This window comes from Acomys minous (assembly GCF_964271855.1).
Source record: "Acomys minous genome assembly, chromosome: 12".
NCBI lineage: Eukaryota > Metazoa > Chordata > Mammalia > Rodentia > Muridae > Acomys > Acomys minous.
Window position 1 is genome coordinate 32,353,506 of NC_140493.1, and position 16,920 is coordinate 32,370,425.

General features: G+C 38.2%; 1 long non-coding RNA gene across 1 annotated transcript in view; it reads right to left on the reverse strand.

The window, feature by feature from the left end:
- The window catches only part of LOC311578968, a 102,227-nt gene that overhangs the window by 51,196 nt on the left and 34,111 nt on the right, over positions 1–16,920 (reverse strand). The window contains exons 6-7 of the long non-coding RNA XR_014773016.1: positions 13,413–13,508; positions 1,934–2,038 (exon numbers count right to left, since the gene is read on the reverse strand). This is a non-coding gene — a long non-coding RNA (uncharacterized lncRNA). The remainder of the gene's footprint in view (positions 1–1,933; positions 2,039–13,412; positions 13,509–16,920) is intronic.

Below are 16,920 nucleotides of genomic sequence, written 5' to 3' on the forward strand. Positions count from 1 at the left end.
TTGACCTCTGCATACTGCTCTGGAGCATGGGGTTGTGTTGAGGATCAGAGAGACAAGGCTCGCCCAGGATGGGATGTTGCTTTGCTGGCTTTCCATCCTTCCATATAGGCCAGGACTGTTTCTTGGCTTTCTTTTGCTGTTCTGTTTTGTTTTCCATTACTTACCACCACAGAAAAGTCTTAAGATTTACTGCCTGTGACTGATCTATTTATTTTTCTCTTAGAAAATTCACTCTTTTCTCTGAACTTTTGTTTTATAACCCTCACCTCAGGTTCCCTTAATCTTTCAATAACTTTTCACTCACAACCACATAAACAAAACTGCATTTCGTTTTTTCATGCTCTCCTTATAAAAGACCAGACTGAAAGTTAGACCTGGGTTGAAATCTAGAAAGTAAGGGACTGCACTCCATTTTAATGTGCTGGGCCAAGGCCAGCCCAAACTCTGACTTTACAAAATATAGCATTTCCACCTAGGGAGATGTGGCTTTTCAGAGAGGGTGATGTTAGGTCCTGCTGCAGGGCGTGGCTAACATGTTCTCCCTTACTTAGGGGTTGTCTTCCCCTCCCCCAGAGACTCACTATATGAACCAGACATTTTGGTTCCACTCCTTTGTCTCTTGACCCCTTGACCCTTGTCCTTTTCCCACTTCTTTGACCTCTCTCCTTCGCTTTCCCCACCCCAGCCCGCCTTCTCCCTTCCCCTCCCCGCCCCTGCACCGTTTCCAATAAATCTGCCTTTATATACTATAGCTTTGTTGCCATTAGCTCACTCCAATTATTTAATCAATCAAGTGGTGTTAAATTCTGGCTATGTCCTGGCAGTGGTGAGATCAGGAAGACCAGCTATTGTACGTGAATCTTATTGTAATCCCCTCCATAAATAAAACTCTACTTTTGAAGATTGCTGTGGTCACTAAATCCAGCAACAGGGGAATAGTCTTAACACTGTAGGCTAAATACAGAAAAGGTTTACAATGTGACGTTTAATTTTTATGACCCTACTGCTGCATTTAATACAATTTATAAAGATAAAATGTATTAAACATAGATTTATCAGATGTCACAAAGAAAAAACACATGGTGTTAATGGTCCTTAAGTGACTTAAATGTTCGAAAAATCGTGTAGTGGTGTGTTGTAATTAAAATTGATAGTTAATATTGCTAGTGAGAAAGAGTGAATTGTATCTAATCAAAACACAATTTAGCAGCAGAGATAATGTGTAGAAGTTGTAAGTCCTCAATAAACATTGAATTAAGTGAACGATTATCTCTTTACGATATTTTCCCCAATCTATACAGACTAGGAGATTTCCAGCTGGCTGGCTTCTTTTTCAAGCCATATATCTAGACCAGAATCCAGAGACCTCAGCAGATATTCTGTCCAGTGCCTGCGTTCTCTTCCCTCTGTTTATTCTCATGTGCTCCTCCGTAACTGCTGAAAGTGCATCCTTCAAATAGATACCAATTATCTCCTGTGTCCATGCACTTTGGTCCCTTTCTGGAGACTGGTAAGATTAGGTGTCCTTGAAGTGCATCAGCCTGGTCATGAAATAACTAATGGAGTCGATATGCTGGACAAAATTGCCCATATTAGCACTCTCAAGTCCAATCATGGGTGCCCATTTTAAAAAGAGTATCAGGCAAAAAAAAAAAAAAGTCATAAGAGCAATGCCACCACTTGGAGAGGATTCTGAAATGAAAAAGGGATAATAATGAAAATTTTGATGAAAACCCAATGGTATATTCTAGTCAATGTTGTATCAATGTTAGTTTTTTAATATTGGAAAAATAGAGAACAGTATGTGTTATAATACATTGGAGGATCGTGGGTGAAGGACAAATACCAGTTCTTGATCTTTACAATATTTCTAAAGGTCTACAGTTATTCAAAAATACAAAGTGCAATGAGGCTTCGATATGGTGCCACATACCTCTAAGAATTCCTGTACTTGGGAGAGGGAGCCAAGGGGATCGGTAGTTCAAGGACAGGAGAAAAGTCACAAGAGGTTGGAAGCTAGCCCATAATATAGGAGACCCTGAAAAATGAACAAATACAATAAGTAAAAATGAAAATAAAAAGTGCAATGAAAAATACAAAGATGAAAATACAAGACACTTGCAAATTGGGATATAGTGCTAGCATGGAATGGCCCATACAGATGAGTCACCAGTACAGAAATGTAGGTGAGTGACTTTGTAGTTACAGTAGGCAAAACACTTTCTTCATATGAATTCATTCAATATTCACATTAATTTATAAAGTAGGGGTTATTTGTGTACCTTTAATAGACAATCATAATTACTAGAGCCATTCTCAAGCTCAATAAAGATGCCAACCCCTGAGCCAAAATCTGCCTATATAATGTTCTTCTTGTAGGTTTCTAGGATCCTCTGGATCCTTCAACTTTGCCATTCTCCAATGGTTCTCTCATCTAGAGTCCCAATAGGATGTCCTCCCCTCTTTCCCAGTTTCATGGTTACTGAAGACTTTCATGGGACATGCCCCTAGGGCTAGTATGCAGATATAAGTGAGTATATACCATTTGACTCTTTCTGTTTCTGGGTTAACTGACTCATTATGATCATTTCTAGTTCAATCCATTTGTCCACAAATTTCGGGAATTTCTTGTTTTTAGTAGCTGAGTAGTATTCCATAGTGTAAATGTACCACATTTTCCCGCTCAAACTGTGGCACCAGCCAAGGACAATACAGGCTGTAAACTTCAAACCCCTGCCCAGATCTAGCCAATGGACAGGACATTCTCTACAGTTGAGTGGAGAATGGGGTCTGACTTGCACACGTACTCTGGTGCCTCATATTTGACCAAGTGCCCTGAATGGGGAGATCTGGTGGCACTCAGAGGAAGGGTAGCAGGCTACCAAGAAGAGACTTGATACCCTGTGAGCATATACAGGCAGAGGAAGTCCCCCTCAGGAACAGTCAGAGGGGAGGGGAGTAAGGGGAAAATGGGAGGGAGCGAGGAATGGGAGGATACAAGGGAGGGGATAACCATTGAGATGTAATATGAATAAATAGATAAAATTTAAAAAATAAAGATGCCAACTCATCTTCATGACCTCAGTTTAGTTGCCAGTCATGTGTTGATAGCAGTAAACACTTTTCAACTAAGGTGAGATGGAGAAACAGTCAAAAGAGTCCAAAAGCATAAGCATGAATGATGAAGCTGAAGTAACAGTCTCAAAAGGAGCAGTGAACACACATTTAAACAGCCTGGGATGGAGACATGTTCTGTGGTTAAGAAACTTGCTGCTCTGGCAGAGAAGCCAGCATCAATTCATAGCAGTGGTACCCAGCAGTTCATAACTACCTGTAACTCCGGTTCCAGGGGATTTGATGCTGCCTTCCTGTGGCAACTGCACACATGTTTTCCACATGCAAATAATACACATAAATAAAGCAAATATTTTTTGTTGAATCAAAGAATTTTATTGGGCTTACTTACAGTAATATGGGGAAGGGGCTGCTTCCCACATCCAAAGGCATTCAAATACAGTTGCCATTATAAAAGCAAACCAGAATGAGAGATATTATGAAAACTGGACACCCAGAGCACACTGTATGCCTATAGGCATATCTATAGGCTAAAGACCATTTTATCTTAGTTTCTGAGTTTGTCAAGACTTCTTCTAAGTAGCATGGGTGTGTTCTGAGTGTCTTCATGGGAGTTAAGGACACAGTTTTAAAATTAGAAAGTGGCAGTAGCAATAAAACAAAGAAATGTGGTTTTTGATTCTTGCCTTTCCACTAACTGCCTAAAATAACTTAACCAATCATGTTATATTTTTAGGTCTAAGTTTTTCTATTTGCACAAAAGAAGGCTAAGATAAATACATTCCAAAACTACACTTGACCTTTAAGTAGTAGACAATTAGAAAATCCCAAAAAGAAATGGGAAAAGATGGTCTTTTTGTGGTGCCATAGTGGTTTGCAGTAGACCAGCAAGAACATGGGTATTCTGGCTTGTGTAGCCACATGGACTCAATATACCATAACCCCACTCAAAAAGCTGAATAATGTCATTTTTAACCAAAGCAAGCACAGTTCATATACTATGTTGTAGAGGAATGGAAATATAGCACTTATTTAAATTAGTTAATAAAATTATTACAAGAGTAATTAAATTGTAAAATTCAGCGTCTAAATGGGCTTGGAAGAGACTCACAGCCAGTGTAACAGCCTATGGATGGCGTCTTCCCTCTACTCAGAGGATTTTGAAAACATTTGCAGGTAGAATGGCAAAGACTTAACAATTATAAAAACAGGCAACGAATGAAACTGATCACATGCCAAACAGAAGTGGCCACCTAACTCAAATAAAGAAAAAAAGTGGAAAATATGACAGGTTTTTCTCTGTGTGAAGAAGTATAGAGTATTTGTGGAAAAAATGTGAAGTCATTATAAAATGGGGGGCCTTGGTATAAATTTAGCGTGATTGGTGAGGGCTAAGAATGGGCATCAAATGAGTACTGTCAGCAGGAAGCTATTTGATTAGACTTGATTTTGAAGAATGGCAATAAGTATGCTATTGTACACCGACCTAATCAGGTCACATCTGGAATATTAGGTTCAATTATAAGCGTCCCATTTTGAGAAGAGTGCTGACAAACAGAAGTCCACGCACAGAGGCTACTGAGATGGAAGATGAGCTGGAAATTCTCTGTAGTAAATAAAAGAGCATTTTAAACTAATTTCTACTAGTGAAGCCAACAGCTAGAACTTCCCCCCTTGACTACTAGTCTCTAACCCTTGATAGTTTCCTTTGGATTCAACATTAAGTTATATCAAGAATGCAAGCGTCTAGAAGATATGAAAATATGCGAGAAAAGGACACTGTCCAGAGGAGTGGAGAAGGGTAGACATAGTCTGAGTTCATGCAGTCCTGCTGTGGAAAAGGAGGATGGATCTGGCTCAACATCTGAAAGGACTTTATGAGTTAACAAAGAGCTAGTCCAAGAATCTAAAGATAATCTGCAACAGAAAACTGAGGATGATGTTGCTTGCCTTCCATTCATACAGGACAGGTGTCCTGTTTGTTTGCTTATTTGCTGAGAGTTAGGATTATAAATATTTATTGTATCTTGGGTGCAATCTTCACATCTCTTTGACTTCTTGAGGTGGAACAATAGTATGTCTGTCTGTTTGTATGTATGTATGTATGTATGTATGTATGTATGTATGTATGTATGTATATAAAGTAGGTGTCAAGGAGTTGAAACACATGGTATATACTAATTAAAAACTTGAAAACCCCTTAGGACATAGAGTCAAAGACAATATGAGGATGAAAATCAAAGACCTACTTCTTCCCAGATGGAAGGAATCAAGCTGATGGACACTGGGCTATCCTTTAAATATGGTTTATCCTAAAAGAGGCTAGAGTAAAAGAAAGTGATTAATTATTGTTATGGGTAATTACATACCAAAGAAATGGACTATGGACAATGAGTGAAGTTAGACAGTGACAGCTTTCACTGAACACCAAACAGAGACAAATTAGACCTTGATCTACATGGCATCTAAATTTGAAACTAGATATTTAATTAGGAAATTATCATTTCTAGAGGTATTGAAGGAAGTGTGTCTGCTCTCTTTGGTCCAGAATGTAACAAAGAAATATTTGTTCTTTGAGTAAGGCATGTGTGTGTGTATGTGTGTCAGTGTCTGTGTGAGTCTTCTGTGAGTGAATGCCATGTATGTGCCTGGGGAGGACAGAAGACTGTCTCTAACTAAAGTTAGAGACAGTTGTGACTTGTCCAGCATGGTTTTGAGTTTAGAACTGAGTTCAGACCCCCTAAAGAGCAGTAAGCTTCCTGTGTTGGAGCATCAAGAATCCTTAGCCAGTAGAGCTAGCTCATGTCTTTGTAGATATTTTTTTGGGTGACAATCCGTGATAAATGAGATCACAAGTGGGAGCCTTTAATCCAATAGAAGTGGCATTCATATAATAAGAAGAGCTAGGGATTTAGAGCTTCTTAAGAAGTTTTGTGAAACACAATTAAGTCCAGAGAAGCAAAGGGCTTTCTCTCTATCTTCAAATTTCAAAAGAACATCTCTTTTGATAAAAACCCTTCATTCTTATTTCCATGCCCCCACATATACTCTTGTGGTTCTTAATTCCTGTCTTCCCAACACCCAATGATCACAGGATTTTATTTCCCAGTCCTCAAGGGCCATTTACCCGAAGCTAGACAATGGTAAGATGTCCATGTGACACAAGATTCACTTGCAACTTCCCACAAAATCTCATCAAACTTGTTAGTCTTTTCAGAACACATTTCTCCTCTAATGGTGCTCAGAGTTTCACTAGAATACACTTTCTGCTTATTTTCTTTAGTTTTCTTGCCATTTAAAAAATTTAGCTAATTAAGAATCCAAATGGGTCTCATATATATTTTAGAGAACATGCATAGTATACTTCTTGTCTCCTTTTTAATTTTATTAATCTAATTTTTAAAAGACAATTTACTCTATCAATATATCCTGTTTCCAGTTCCTGCTCCATTTATTCCTCCCAAATCTTCTCCACCTCCCCTCCATTTCATATCAATTCCCTTTTTGTTTCTCTTTTTTTTTTCAAGGTTCTTTTTTTTTTTCCTCCTTTATTAATTTATTCTTGTTACATCTCAATGGTTATCCCATCCCTTGAATCCTCCCATTCTTCCCTCCCTCCCAATTTCCCCTTATTCCCCTCCCCTATGACTGTTCCTGAGGGGGATTACCTCCCCCTCTATATGCTCATAGGGTATCAAGTCTCTTCTTGGTAACTTGCTGTCCTTCCTCTGATTGCCACCAGGTCTCCCCGTCCAGGGGACATGGTCAAAGGTGAGGCACCAGAGTATGTGAGAAAGTCATATCCCACTCTCCACTCTACTATGGGGAGTGTTCTGTCCATTGGCTAGATCTGGGTAGGGGCTTAAGGTTTACTGCCTGTATTGTCCTTGGCTGGTGCCTTAGTTTGAGCGGGACCCCTGGGCCCAAATCTGCCTATTATAATATTCTACTTGTAGGCTTCTAGGACTCTCTGGGTCCTTCTACTTTGCCTTTCTCCCATGATTCTCTCATCTAGAGTCCCACTAGAATGTCCTCTCCTCTGTCTCAGTTTCCTGGTAAGTGAAGGCTTTCGTGGGACATGCCCCAAATGAAAAGGGAGACATAACAACAGACCCTTTTTGTTTCTCATTAGAAAAGAACAGGTTTCCAAAAGATACATCAGAAATACAATATATTAAAATAAACCAAAAACCATCAAATCGAGGTTGAACAAGACAACCCAACAAAACAAAGACAGCCCCAAGAGCAGGCACAAGAATCAGAGACCCACTTCTTCACACAATCATTAGTCCCACAAAAATATCAAGCTGAAAACTACAATATATGCAGAGGATCTGGTACACACCTGTGTCAGACCTGTGCTTGTGGCTTCAGACTAAGAGGGCCTTCTTCTCAAGATGCCCTCCTTTTTCTCTGGATCTTACACTCTTTCCATCTCTTCTGTGAGTTCCCTGAGCTCTGAGGGGGAAGGATTTAATAGAGACATACCACTAGAGCTGTGTGTTTCAAGAAATGTCCTTCTCTCCTCTTCTGTCCCCTCTGTGCAAAATGTCTAATGGTGTGTTTTTGCATCTGTTCCAATCTGCTTTAAGAGGAAGCTTCTCTGGTGATGACTGAATATACAAATATTCTCTCTCTCTCTCTCTCTCTCTCTCTCTCTCTCTCTCTCTCTCTCTCTTTTCTTCTTCTTCTTCTTCTTCTTCTTCTTCTTCTTCTTCTTCTTCTTCTTCTTCTTCTTCTCTTTCTCTCTTTCTTTATATTTTGACTAGTAGTGGCTGCCTTTATGCTGGGTCTCTGGGCTATCTATTTCTGTGTTCTTACTCCACCAAGTAGTGATTAGATTGGGGTCCATCTCATGGAGTGAGCCTTAAGTCAAATTATACAATGGTTAGTTACTCTCCTAAGTGCTGTGCCACCATTGATTGTCCTAGAATAGCTTATAGGCAGCACAGATTGTAGGTCAAAGGTTTTGAGGCTGGGTTGGTGTCTACATTTCTCTTTTGGCAGCATGCAGAATATTTTACTACACTAGTACATAGGAATGAAGAATTCATGAGGTCACCAATTCTACTTCTCCATGTTCAATGAGCTGTGTGAGTGTTGTCCTTAGCAATGGGTCCCACCTGTCAATTTGCAGAGAGCAACCGATTTTCTTGGCAACAGCCTGTGTTGTTTGGGATTTTCTTGGAAACCCTTCACCAACAACTAAATTGAATGCAATCCAGTACTGGTATTGGAAACTTCACTTGTTCACATGAAATGGCCAGTTGGGACTCCATATCTCCCATAATATGTCATTAAGATTGCGTTCACATATTTAGGAAGTTTCCACTTAATTAACGCAGAATCTCAAATGTCCGTCAATTCCAGCTATCTCTCCCAGTACTCTATCTCTCAACATTATCTCCCCTTCCACTCTCTACTGGTTCTTCTGGTTCTCATTCCCCGAGTCCACCCATAAAATCTATTCTATTTCCCACTCCCAGGGATATCCATGTGTTTCTCCAACACCTTCCCTCTGTAGGTAGCCTTTCTGGGTCTATGTATTGTAGCTTGGTCATCATTTATTTAGTGGCTAATATAGAATCTCACATATGCATTGATTAGTTAAAAAAAAACAACTCAAAGTGAGGAAAGTTCCTTACATGCCTGTAAACACTACACACTTATCATTGTTCGCTACTTGAAACCAGGTAAAGGAAATTGTATCTCCTAAAGCGAACTGGCCATTTTCAAATCTACTTGCCTATAATGCCTATAAAGGATGAATCATATCACATTTACTACAACTGTGGGGTTGTTCCCCACAATAAATTGTAACTGCTTTACTATAAATGTAGATAGTTTCTGGGATATATATTAAAGATATTAAGTATTTATGGGTTAGAGAGATTGTTCAGTGGTTAAAAGCTCTTGCTATGCAAGCATAGTATCATGTTTCAGGTTCTAGCATACATGTAAAATAATAGACAGATATACCTCTAGCCTTATCAAGGGACAGACAGAAAAATCACTGGAACTTTCTGGCTGTCATCTAGGTTCAGTGAGAAATCCTATTTCAAGAGAATAAGTAAGAGGATATCATGATAGTCGGTGTCATCCCTTGGCCTCCATGTATACAGAATCCATATTTGCACACACAATATGCTGAAATAATGCATATATATATATATATATATATATATATATATATATACATACATACATACACACACACACACACAACTAATTAACTTAAATTTTTACTGGTATTTAGTATTTAGTATTCTGAATCTCAAGTAATTTTTGGTTTATGCTGGTGGGTTTTATACCACCCGAGTTGAAGTACAATTGGTTTACAAGGTGGAAGAAATTGGAGTGCATACATGAGAACAGTTCCAAATTCCACTGTGTTTGAATTTTCAGGTTAATTCAACCAAGAGTGAAAACTAAAGAACTGTCGAGGCACAAAAATAGTCTAGCTAGTCTTAAACTAAATATTAATATGGAAAAGTAATTGGCTGTTATTACATCTTTGGGTGGCAGAAAGAACAAACTTTAAAAGTTTACAAGTTTAACAAATAGTAAAATGGTACATTGGTAAGTATCATTGAATTACCTCTTGATAAATTAACTCTCTCTCTCTCTCTCTCTCTCTCTCTCTCTCTCTCTCTGTGTGTGTGTGTGTGTGTGTGTGTGTGTGTGTGTGTGTGTGTGTGTGTTGAACATGTTTTACTACATGGTAAGGTAGCTAGGTTTCATCAATATTCACTCTTCTTCAGTAAGACAGCTTTCAAATGTTGGCTTACCCAAACATGAATAATTTGTTGATATTGCTGTTTGATTATTTTCCCTTTTGTAGTAGGCTATGTCCTAAGAATAATTTCTTGAAAATTTAAGGAAAACTTAAAGGATTAAAGGAGAAGTATTACATTTTACTTTCTTTATTTCTTGTATTTTTAGTCACTGAACAATATGATACTAAATAATCTTTCACTATGTAAGGAAGAGAAGCATCCTCACTATGCCGGAGTAAGATATTGTAACCATCCCAGAAATGCATTCCTGCTAAGCTGATATTCTAGTAGAATGGGTTTTGGAATTTAGCTTGCTCTTTGAGGAACAGAAAAAGAAGAATTATATTTATAAAATATTAACATTATTTCACAACACATTAGCTTCATTAGCTGCATTCTAGAGAACACAGCTCAAGAAGGTTCACTTTAAGCCAAGCTTGGTTGCACATAATTGGAATCCTAGTACAGAAAACTGAGGCAGAAAAATTCCAAGTCTGAGGCCAAACTGTGAATCATGGTAAGATTTCTCTGTCTCAAGAAAGTAAAGATGCTCAATTTTTTAAAAATAAAAAATAAAAGATGCATTTTTGGGCCATCGCAATATGATCTGAAATGATAAAGTCAAAGAGAACTTACATGAAGGGTGGATCTAGTGAACTGTGTGTGTGTGCTTCCCCTTTATTTTCTTAATATTTCATTTTCCCTTTAGTTTTTCTTCAAAACAAAACCCTAGCAATTTAATTTTTAAAACAAATATTTATATGTATAGGTTTTTCTTTTTTAAATTACATGGAGTTTTAATGAAATGACTACATTGTAAATAGTTAATTTCAAACAATGAATGTTCTTTTATTTGAAGAACAACCCATTTAATATTTGTCTTTATAACGTTTCTCCAGAGAAGAAGGAATCATTAGATTATAAAAAGATATAGAAGATTGGAGAGGAAATTTAATCCAATAATGTGGCTACTCTGGCAAGTGATCACATCCAAAGACCTAAGTCTATGTGATCCATCTTGAATATAGACACACAAATAGTACACATGTTTAATCTCTGTGGCTGGAATTATAGGTATGCCTTTAGTTCACACCTTTACAATTGAGGGGCAAACAAAGTGATAACTCAGAGAATGATTTGGCAGAATGAGTCAGAGATATGATTCACCCAACTCTCAATGGAATCTACAGAAAAGAGAGGCTACTTAAGAAGAGGAAGAGTGAAGAAAGTAGTGTTCAGTGTAGTTCCACTGATTGCAGCTGAGTTCAGTTGAGTTTTTGGCAAGAAGATGGTGAAGTTAATGGATCAATTAGTTGCCCAAATACAGAGATATACGAAAATCTTTATGTACATCAACTAGTGAGTAAAATAATTCAAAATACAACTAAAACAAGCAAAGAAAAATGAGTTCTGCGTTCACAGACAATGCTGTATCCAGAAGATTAAATGGCAATTTCAGGAAAAGGAATGGGATATCTCCTTAAGAGTTCTTGATCAGGATGTCATCAGAGGTCTCTAGAACAACATTTTGCCATTAAAACTATACAGCAAGACCCTATTGATGAAGATACTACTCATTTTGCATGTAGGATATATGTGAATTATTGGTATAGTTTTTTCTAAAAGCTCCAGATTACAAATTATCTCCTAAATATTTAGGATTATTCCCATAGACCTAGGTTACCCTTAAGCTTGCTAATTATCTCTTAAATATTTATGTTTATTCCCACAGACCTAGGCTACTCTTAAGCATGCTCAAAGAAGCTTCTTTGCAATCAGTGGAGAAATTTACAACTGGTTTAAGTATTGAGACTACGAGAGTAAGTGGTCAGGCATAAAAGGGCATTTGTATACAAAAGCCCTTAAGACCACTAAGGCACAGGAAACATTGCAGAGGATGTTACAGAAAGGATATAAGAAACGGAAGGTAAGGAAGAATCCTGTGAAATTCTGCCATCTAGACATGACGTGGCTATCTTACTCATAAGCTCATAGCATCTATGATTGTCTGTGCATGACATACACAGAATCAAGCCTGACAAAACCCTGACACAGATGAGTTGATCCTTTCCTAAACCCACATCTTACTGAGGAAAAATTGGCAGAGAATTGCTGCAGGGTCAGAAAGGATCATGTAAATCGTTATTTTTAAGTGTGCTGTCACTGTCAGTTTTTAATTATGTACGTGGGTATTCACTCATGCACATATGGGCATCACTAACTGTTTAGTGAGTTAGAAAAAAAAGACATGAATATAAGAGGGAAGATGTCTTGAAGAGGGTATTGGTGGAGTTGAAGAAAAGAATATGGAGTAAAGAGGATCATGCTTCAATACACACATGTACAAAATTCTAAAAAATAATATTAAAAATTAAAATAGCTAAGATAACACTTTGGAGGGTGCACGGTCATTTCAAATGCTATGTATGAATATTAGAGAGGAGGGAGAGAAGGAAGAAGAGGAGAAGACAAAGACAACATTGAAAATGAAGAAGAATACAGATACAGATTCTTACATCCCTAAGAAATGAATTTCTAAGAGTAGCTCTTCCTTTCTCAGATGTAATAGGGAAACGCACAGTTGCATATTCTGCAAAGAATATCTATGGCAGCAGAGTCACTAAACACAAATCATAGACTAGAACCACACCCCCACAATTCCTTTTCTTCAAGCTGAACTGGAAAGAATAAACATACAAGTTCAATAAATATGATCATATGTCCTTAGTGGCAAGTGAAACTCTAGGATATAAGGAGCAGGCAATGTGGTATAGGAGGAGGCAGAAATAAACATTGCCATAGATGTCAATGTGGACATGTGCCACATAAGACACACAAAACTGTTATTGTAATAAAAGAAATTGTAGGAAAATTAGTTATTGGCAGTTCATGAATGTTAGAGAAGTAAGAGTCATTTCTCTTTGGTAGTATGTCTACTGGTCTATAGACAATGATGCATTGGATGCACATAAGCCATTTGGTGTTAGCAGATTATAAAATAAATTATTAATGGCAGGACATGTTATGGAATGTTATAACTCCTCACAATCAGGAGGCAGAGGCAGAGTGTTCACTCTGAGTTTGAAGTCAGCCTAATTTACACAAAGAGTTCTAGGTCACCTAGAACTTACAAACATTATTCATCAGACAATGTTAATGAAACCTAGTCTCAAACATAAAATTACATACATATACATATGTATGCATATATGTGTATACATATATAATAAACATAATAAAAAACTTACAGTGGATATATGGGCATCTCTTAGAAAGGGGGATTTAAAAGGATGGTGAAAAGTAGACACGTCAAAATACAGTGGATCCCATAGAATAAAGAAAAAATTTTACTATGATTTTAAAGATAAGAAATTTAAGGTGAAACATATCCTCTTATGATCAAAGATTCTCTATTTCTTACTTACCTACCTCCCACTGAAATGATTTTGAAGTAGAGAACATAACTTCACCCTTAAGGGAATGCAGTGTTATACAGCTCTTTCTATTTATGAATAAAGGCATTGCAGTCTACACTGATGGACAGCAAGCACATCGTAGTACCTTTAAGTCTCATTCTCTGCATAGCCTCAGAAATCACATTCAATCTTCAAAGAAAAATATTCCATAAGACGAAGACCTCATGTGGGTCATGTCTTCCTAAGAAGAATGGAGATGAAACTGGGTTAAAAAAATGCTCATATTCAGCTGAATCCAGAAAGACCTTCTGACATATTCAAATGCACAGCTACTATCCCACATTTCCATGGCATCATATTGGGCACAGGATAAATCCATTCAGGAGAAAGCACACTGGTTATTCCATACACAGCTCTTAAAGCATTCTACCCAGTATAATTGCCATTCCAGTGGTAGTATATCACATATCCCTTGAAAGTCCATGTCCTGTATGTTTTACAGAATATGAAAGATTTTCCAGAGTTCAAGATCACAAAAGGTGGCACTCAGCAATTCTGGTTGGTAGGCAGAGAGAGGGAAGGAAAGAAGGAAAGAAAGAGGGAATGAGAGAGAGAGAGAGAGAGAGAGAGAGAGAGAGAGAGAGAGAGAGAGAGAGAGAGAGAGAAGAGAAAGAGAGAGAAGGTAAGTGAAGGGAGGAGATGAGACGAGATAAGAGGAGCAGGGAGGAAAGTTTGGCAGATTGGCCTGGGGAGTTGGTTCAGTGGATAAACCACTGCATCTCAAGCTTGAGTTCAGAGCTCCAAAACTCTCTTAGAGCTGGAATGTTGACTTGCGTTTGTAAAATCAGATCCTACAGTGCGCTATGAAATGGAGACAAGAGAATGGGATACCCTGAAGCTTTGGTACAACTAACGACAAGTATGTATATACAGGAGGGACAAATAAAAAGACCTTGCCTCAAGCAGTATGGAAGACAAGCACCGGCATCTGAGAATGCACTCTGGCCACAAGGACATAATACATAGAAACACACTATTGAATTATTGACAACTGATCTTTTAAAAATACCAGCAATGAAACATATGTAATGCACTTAAAAACAGGCCAGGAATTTGGGAGAGAACAAAGGTCTGTACCAGAGAGAGAAGAATAAAATGAGAAAATGATGCAATTATATTTTAATCTAAAACTATGAAAAAATTCAACAAAGTTTTAGAAAATTAGAATTTTTGTGAGAAGAAAATAAGCTTCACCATATCCTTTAGCACCGTAGAATATTCTTTAAAAAAGATTTCCCCTATTGTTTCTCATTTTCTGAGTTGTTTTCAGGCTCACCACTCAAATAATATAAATGCAGAAGTATAGCGCTTATATCTGCAGCATTTGAAACAATGGTCTCATGCATAGATATTAATAAATAGTGGCTGAATGCAGAAATGTTTGAGCCAAAGATCAATCTTTCCCATGTTCTATTTTTCCTTCCTGCTTCCTCCCAAATCTCATGAGAATGCCTCCCATTGGTAGATACTAAACAGGAACCATATGGAAAGAGGGCTTGGGAACACGCATCCTTGTTTCTCTTCGCCTAAGAATGTGATGGTGGTGAACATAATTTGAAACTAGGTAATCTGTCACGAGGAAGGTGTACTCAGGCTCTATGTCTCACTGCTACTTTTTGTTTTCTCACTAAAAGCCTGGTAACTTCTCCCATATATCCAAGGCACTAGTAAATATAAACACATGAGCCCTGTTGTGCAGTAGAAAAGGCCATGAAAGTCTAAGCAAACCGAGACCTCTAGGCAGGCATGGTTTAGTTGAAGTGGTACCAAATGGCACATTAGCAGAAACCAGAAGTAAAAGATAATAGGTAGAACAAAGGAGAGAGCCGTTGTGGTTGTTGTGATGGGTGCTGTTGTTGCTGCTGCTGTTGGTGTTCTCATGCCTACTGAGCAGTAGTACCCCTGGTAACAAAGCAGCCAGGAAAGAAGCCTGCTGGTAAGCTACATGCAGGTGTGGAAGCAGCTAGTGGAAGTGACAGTTTAGATGACATATAACCAGGGTGCTGAAAAATGAATTATCCATGTGGTTTAAATGAGCCAAATGATATATTGGAATACCACGGGGCTTAATACAAAGCATGGCATTCAAGATGGAAGATCTAAATGCTAAGTCTGGCGCTAACACAGACCACTTTCATGAGACTGAATGAGTCATTTAAACCACACCATACTGTGGTTTCTCCTCCAGTCAAATCAATTCAACAAGATGTCCTGGGCACTCACATCCCGGGATGTTGTAAGGAAACAAGGGAGGCAGCAGCCACTGCAGCATTTTCTGTGCAAGGCGAGGTATCTGCTTTATGTAAAACAATGGCCCTGTATATGAATGTCCAGCAGGGACACTTACAAAATCAATTTGTGTTTTAAGTTATGGTGGTTTCTAAAGTGGTATAGTGCATTAGAAATATTAAACATCACTGCCATGAGCCTACTCTCCCATTATGTTAATTTACATATCATGCAACATTTAGAATTAGACAACTCATTGTAGTTCTGCCAAGTGTTGCCAATCATTTGCAACATTTTGCCGTAGCCTACAAAATCTCCTCAGGCCTAAAATATGTGCCCTCATCCCTGCATTTACAATCATATATTTAGACTAAGCCAGCAGGCCCTTTAGGTTGCTCCAAATCAAATAAACTCTAAAGCCCACACAGTAAGTATTAGATCACTACTGAGCAGGAGGTGTACAGGCTAGAGGGAAAAAACAAAACTTGGGGCAAAAGAAATCACCAGGCATGAATTAGGCACAGAGGTTCTTACAGCATATTGGGGGAAAGAACAAGACAGGGAGTCAAAATTGCCTAAGTGAAATGCCAGCTCTGTCCCTTATGATGTAGCATAGATCCATCTTGCATAGGACTTTGCACCTCAGCTGGGAATACTAGATTACTTCAGATAGACAAAGTCAAGAAGGCATGCATTCATCAATTCACCATGCATGCAGCACATAGAACCTTTATGAGCCCAGCTGTAAGGCTACATTGCTTGTAGCGTACTAACAACACCGACTTTAACTCTGTTACTTTGGCCAGATAATTGTACTCTATGTCTCATATTTTTCTGTAAACCCAGAGCAATTGTAAAGTCATCCTTAAAGCAGTAGGTATACATCCATAGTCGGGATGGACTGAGACCTCTGTAAACCAATTAAAATAATCTCTGACAGATAGCAGCATTACGATGATGACAACAGTGTACTAGGCAGGAAGAAAAGAAAGTTAAATCCAAGCGATTAAAGAAGGACACAGACAGCATCAAAAAACCTCCCCGAATCTCTTGCCAAATCATGATGCTGTCAGTTTTACTTTGCTTACACATATCTTCGCTCACAGCGAAGGAGATTTCATGACACAGAATGTTTGTAAGATTTCATTCTCCTGAGACATCTTTATCAGGGTTGGCAGCATCAATCCGTATGCAGCAGCTGCTGTGTCACTGAACAAAACCACTGTGGAAGCCAGGAGCAAGAGCAGTGATAGCTAAGCAAGAATCAAAGAAGCCTTCACAACCTTAGAAATCAGACAAGAAGAGGCAAGTACAATGAAATTTCTTGAATCCATTTTCTGTTCAAGAGTCTCTTTGATGTAAAA